Here is a 6,839-nt window from a genome sequence, read left to right as displayed (position 1 = left end):
TGTGGGTACGTAATTACTATATCTTTTGGTTTTCTAGAGAAAATTCTTTTGAGTTGAGATGTAATTTACAATAGACTATACTTTTTGTTCTACTATAAATAACCACATGCTAACTAATTCTCATTGAAGTATTAATAGAGTATTCGCTTGGGTTTCAGGTTAGTAGATAAAACTAACATATTTTTAAAACTTACTTACAGTCAAAAGGGGACTAGCAAAATGGCAAACAATTTGACCACTATCACTTTTCTATCTTTTCACACAAATAGTAGACTAAATTGTAGCAGGCATTTTTTCATCTGCTAAATTAAAAGATGAAATGCCTGGATCCTGATCATTATATCTGAAACTATAGGTTATTTTAATTAATCCATTCTCTAAAGAAAATATTCGGTTACATTTTCTTGTATTTTTAACACACAAAATATGGATAAAATACCTGTAAAATATATCTGCAGAACAGTTCTTTGGATTGTATTATTATTATTTTGTTGTATTACTATTATTGTTATATTATTATGTTTTTGTATTTATTATACAGTATGTTTTTGTATGTGTAGTATTTATTTTCTGTATATATTATATACTGTAGATATTCCTTTTAATTTTAAGGCTGCGATGTTTTGTTAATTCTGGTGTGCTGGGCTTTAGATTGGACCCATATACAGTAGGGACTTTAATTATCATGGAGGTAATATCAGCAGACAACAGATATTTTATGAAAAATCTATATTGTTTTCAACAGGTGATTATTGAAGAGGCAAATAATTAGGAAAAGTATTAGTAATAGAATATTTTAGCGATTGTCCAGAAAAAAAAATCACAAGCTTAGATAGGGAGGGATTAAGGAAAGAGTAGAGAAATGTTTTTTCAAGATGAAGTGAAATGCCACAAAAACAATGTCATGGAAGAGATGATAAGTTTGCATCAGTGGGTGTTTGTGCAGAAAATATTGATCAGTCGGTAAAAGAGAATACATGTGTTAATGAAACCTCAGAGTTTAAAAGAAGGTTTAAAAGAGAGATGTATGCAGCTATTCTGAAATTAGTGATTTCTCAAAAAATGTGCCACATTAGTTTTTAAATTTGTGATATTTACTATAAGTCCATATGAAAAAAGTGTGAGGTAATTACAAAGAAATGCTAAATTATGTCGGCAGAGCTTAAAATTTTGAGTGTTCCATACAAACATGATAAATTCATGCATTCATTGATTTTTCTTCGGCTTAGTCTCTATAGAAGTCGCCACAGCGGAATGACCCACCAACTATTCCAGTATATGTTTTACACAGTGGATGCACTTCCAGCAGCAACCCAGCACTGGGAAACACCCATACACTCTTGCATTCACACACACGCGCGGCACACTCATACACTGCGGATATTTTTTTGTTTAATCAGTTCACCTACGGCATGTCTTTGGACTGTGGGGAAAATCGGAGCACCCAGAGGAAACACATACCAACATGGGGAAAACATGCAATTTCCACACAGAAATGCCAACTGGCCCAGCCGGGACTCACACCAGCAACCTTCTTGCTGTGAGGTGACAGTGCTAGCCACTGAGCCACCCTATAAATTAATTGTGATACTTTAATTTGAATGCATGCACATATTACAGTTTTTTTTACCATGACTATGACAGTTTTTTTCAATACATTTAACAGGTTTCCTAAACTCTTAATGCACCAACACACCTAAAACACACAATTGTCAAAACGGTTAATTTCATGCTTAAATCATACTTTGTAAACTAAACCCCAAAACTGATTTTCAAAATACAATAATACAGTTTTTTACAATGACTATGACAGTTTTTTCAGTACATTTAACAAGTTTGCTAAACTCTTAACGCAGTAACACACCTAAAGCACACAATTGTCTCAACGGTTAATTTCATGCTCAAAATCACACATTGTAAACTAAACCCTAAAACTAATATTCAAAATACAGTAATAAACTAACACGATACACCATGTCTAACAAAACTCTGCAAACATGTTTCAAAATGAAATACTTGTTCAAAACACTAACACATGTTTTCTTCTAACAGGAACATTTAGTCAATCATAACACGTTGACAAAAAAATCAGCAACACTATCATCAGCTAATGACTGAAACTGCATTATTTCACGCATGTGTCAGGTCTGCCCTATTTGAAGCCACTCTACAGTTTTGTTGGGTTTAGTAAATGCATGCATTTTGTTTCTTTTGTTGCAAAAATTCAATTAAAAAAATGAAGAAGAAAAAAATAGCTTTATAAAATGTACAGTTTATGTAAAAAAAATACAGAGACAGAATTGCTGCAGTACAGACTTTATTTGCAAAAGGACATCACTGCAAGAAATACAAACAGAAAAGCACTGCAATTATAATAAAAAAAACAAAGTAATCTTTTTTTCTGCCTGATCTTCTGCATTTGCCTGGCTTCTTCTTCTCTGGCCCGGCACGGTTACTGTGGCCCTTTGGCCTGTTATGTTTCTCCCACGGAGACCTCTTTTCTCCAAGTTGAAGCCAACCTCTTCAACATAAATAATTTAATGTGGGACACTATTGACCTCCAACTCCATGACTCTCTGAAAGTAATTAGGCACAGTGCATGTAAATGCTACTGTACTGTATATCTACTGTATGTACTTATGAACTGCAGGTTTATAGAGTAGTTTACAGCAAAACACACTGTGTATAGTACAGTAATGACTGTATTGCATAACCTTACCTGGACGTAGTGGTTCCTTTCAAAAACCTCAAAAGTCCTCTTTTAGAACATATGATCATATGATTGGAAAAACCTCAACACATGAGTGTGTTTTCTAGCTGGGAATCAGCTGTGAGATATATATATACTGCAATAAACTGTTTCTTATTGGTCTGTTCTGACTCGCCGTGTTAAAGCATTTGACTGTAACATTACATTGTTTTGTTCTTGGTTGAGTTTGTGTGTAAAAGAAGTTCAAGCATTTTAAATTAGTGTTAACTGGATACATTTTGTGTCTCAAAGCAACAAGAAATGTGTTAATTGTGTAGCCTACAAAGACTGATGTTGTGCTACCCATGTTAAGAGTTTAGGAAACTTGTTAAATGTATTGGATTGTCATAGCCATTGTAAAAAAACTGTAAACTAACACAATACACTATGTCTAACAAAACACTGCAAACATGTTTTAAAGGGCACCTATGGTGAAAAATCTACTTTTCAAGCTGTTTGGACAGACATACAGTATGTGCATGTATGGTGTATAGACCGTCATATTGGGGTGATATAAACACACCCAGTCCTTTTTTTCAATTTAGCAACATAAAAACGGTGGACCAATTGGAGCGGCTTTCAGACCAACCGCAACTTGACATAGGAGTGCGGTCCCCCCACACACAGAATTGATTGACAGCTGCAAGTATTAACATATCTCGGTAGTCACAAGTATAATCATATCAACAAGACCAGACGTGCGCAAAGCAACTGAGAATAAAAGGTCTGTTCAGTTTGTTAGGATCATCAATCATCATCAAATGTGATCAAGAGTGAGTTTCACATGTTTAAAACGTTTTGAAACAGAGCATGTGTGTAATGAAGTACAGCAATTTAGCTTAGCTTAACTTCATCAGCACAGCCGCGTGTCAGAACAATTATAAAAGAAGACGCTTCAATCCCAGTTTGTGAACGTTAAATCAGGTTTATTTTGTACATTAACATAACAGATATTCATACAGCAGAGGAGATTAACCTGCTGTATCCTGTCACATTTGCGTGCAAAAAGAGTGCAAAGCTAAACGGGCGCTCTGTCTGTCTGTGTGTGTGTCTGCTGCGGTGTGTGTGTGCTCGTGAACTTTGTGTGACTGCGATGCAACTGCACAACAAATACTCATTAGTAAAGTTTTTACTGTAGTATTTCTCACAAACGCTACGTGAGATCTGCTTCCTTTAAGTCTGTCTGTTGTCTAACGCAGCTGAGGGATGAGATTAAGGCACGTAGAAACGGTGGGCGGGGAGGACTGGCTTTAAAGGAGCAGTACACCAAAACCGCCACCCAGTGCAAAAATGTATAAATAGGAATTTAATAAAAGGTGTAATAAAAAACCTGATGGGTGTTTTGAGCTGAAACTTTACAGACACATTCTGGAGATGCAAAACACTTATATTAAATCTGAAAAAGGGGCTAACCTAGGTGCCCTTTAAAATCAAATAACTCAAAACACTAACACATGTTGTCTTCTAACAGGAACATTTAGTCATTCATAACACGTTGACAAAAAAACACTATCATCAGCGGAAATGACAGAAACTGCATTATTTTATGTGTCAGGTCTGCCCTTGAAGCCTCTCTATAGTTTTGTTGGGTTTAGTAAATGCTTGCATTTTGTTTTTTTTGCTGCAGAAATTCAATACAAAAATGAATGCCCATATCAGAGTAGCTTTGTAAAATTATGAAAAAAAAAAAAAAATACAGAGACAGAATTGCTGCAGTACTTTATTTGCAAAAGGACATTACTGCAAGGTATGCACACAGAAAAAGCACAGCAATTATAATTGAAAAAACTAAGTAATCTTTTGCATTTGGCCACATGTTCTCGTCCACATCACATCTGATATCTTCTTTGGCAAGGCATCATGGGAAAAATTCTCTTGTTCTTCCTTTTCCAAGCAAGATCAGCCCAAAGAGTCCTCTTTTAGAACATATGATCTTGAGATTGGAAAAACCTGAGTGAGGTTCCTAGATGGGAATCTGCTGGCATATATTTATTTACCGAACTGCAATAAACGTTTTCTCATTGGCAATGGAATAAAATACAGGGAATATATTTGTGTTTCAACTCACAATATGAACAGCTGTTCACTTTGACTTTAGCCTATATAAGTTCTGTTTAGAACATGATGTTATCTGTTCTGACATACAGAGTGAAAGCATTTGTGAATTTGACTGGGAAATGACATTGTTTTGGTCTTGTATGTGTTTGGGTGTAAAGGAAGTTCAAGCATTTGAAATTGGTGTTAACTAAATGCATTTTTTTAATCAAATCAGCAAGAAATGTGTTAATTGTATAGCCTACAAAACGGATCTTGTGCTAACCACCTTAAGAGTTTAGGAAACTTGTTAAATGTATTGAAAAAACTGTCATAGCGGTTGCAAAAAACTGGAACTCAGACACCTAATTTAAACATTCTGTCCTCATTTTTATTCAGATTCAGGTCTTTATTAATCTATGTACAGATCATTCTATTTATTTTAATATAATTTTATATACTGATTAGTGTACATATGTCTTTATATTATTCACATCAAAAACTGCATACAAAAGTATTTAAAAACCTTTTATATGGTAAAACTGCAACAAAACAGAATCTCTTGTTTCATCAACCAATAAGCCTTACTATTTTAATCTTCAACAAAACCCAGCGTTCACATAACTTCTTCTGTTAAATACATTGTTCTGTTTTACAACATCAGCACATTGCCTGAGATGTCTATTATCATAAAAGCTTCAATATCTTACATTTTTATTCACACTGTCTAAACACAACCTGTAAATGTTTTGTGTATCTAAACTAACTTCCTGTATGAAAGTCAATGATTCATTATTGCTCTGATAGTTCCATGACAAACCATTAATATCCAAATAACATTTTAATTCCACAAAAGAGTCTTTGTAGTAGAAAAGCTTACTTTTTAAAATCTTTAATAAACACACACACACACACACACACACACACACACACACACACACACACACACACACACACACACACACACACACACACACACACACACACACACACACACACACACACACACACTCACAGACAGAAAGAAGTTGATGTGCAGAGACAGTTCACACAATCACTATACTCACCCTTCAACGATTCCAAACCTTCCTGAGTTTCTTTTTAGAAGAAATATCCCTTAAGCACAACATGTTTTTAATTCCCTCACACTTACACAATTATTTTATTATTTCATTATATTCCAGTTTTGGTTTACTGACTAATGTTGCACAAACAGATTATTATATAACACTCTAGTAAGTATTCATTTAAAAGACACTGTAATATCTGTAAAGGGTGTACTCCTTTATGCTGGGCACTGTTTGTGTGTGTATTGCTCCATGCTGCAACTCTTCCTGCTGTATCTTTTACTATTTTACCTTTACCGCTTTTACTACCAGGAAATAAGCTGAAGGAAAGTGAGTGACTGCTTTTACTACTTAAACTGAATTTACACTAAATTTTTAGCACTTCTCATGTTTATTGCCTCTTAATGTTGTTGTATTCTTCATTTGCAAGTTGCTTTGGATGAAAGTGTCTGCTAAATGAATGAATGTAAATGTACCATACTTTTAATTAATTTCATTCAAACAGAACTGCACTTTCAGAAAGTCATTGCACTTTTAACCAATAGTATCTGGATGCAGCTTTTATGATGCAAGCTGAGATTGCATCTCTCAGAGATGCAATGTCAAACTTTTTAAATGTTTATTTTTTTTTCATTTTAACATCTCTGCAGTTTCTGAACTCAAATTATGTAAATCAAAATAATTGGTTAAAGACACATGACTTTATTCATGTGTCAACATACACAAAGAAAACATAATAGACCGTCCAATTGTAGGATTAAGTGTAGTAAACTAATTCAGGATCTTAATATTATCATACTTGGTTAAAATCACTTTGTTGTAAAATATAAAAAGCAAACAATAATGTTTCACATTAAAATGAATTACTATAGTTAATCATAATATAGTTATAAACTGATTATCTGATTATAAACTACTATCTTTTACTAAACTGCCACAGCTGTTAGTTATATATATATATATACTTATTCTTATTTTAATTAAATATT

This window comes from Danio aesculapii, chromosome 5 (genome assembly GCF_903798145.1).
Source record: "Danio aesculapii chromosome 5, fDanAes4.1, whole genome shotgun sequence".
Classification (NCBI taxonomy): Eukaryota; Metazoa; Chordata; class Actinopteri; order Cypriniformes; family Danionidae; genus Danio; species Danio aesculapii.
The sequence above is the reverse complement of the archived record's forward strand: the minus strand, read 5'-3'. Positions refer to the sequence as shown.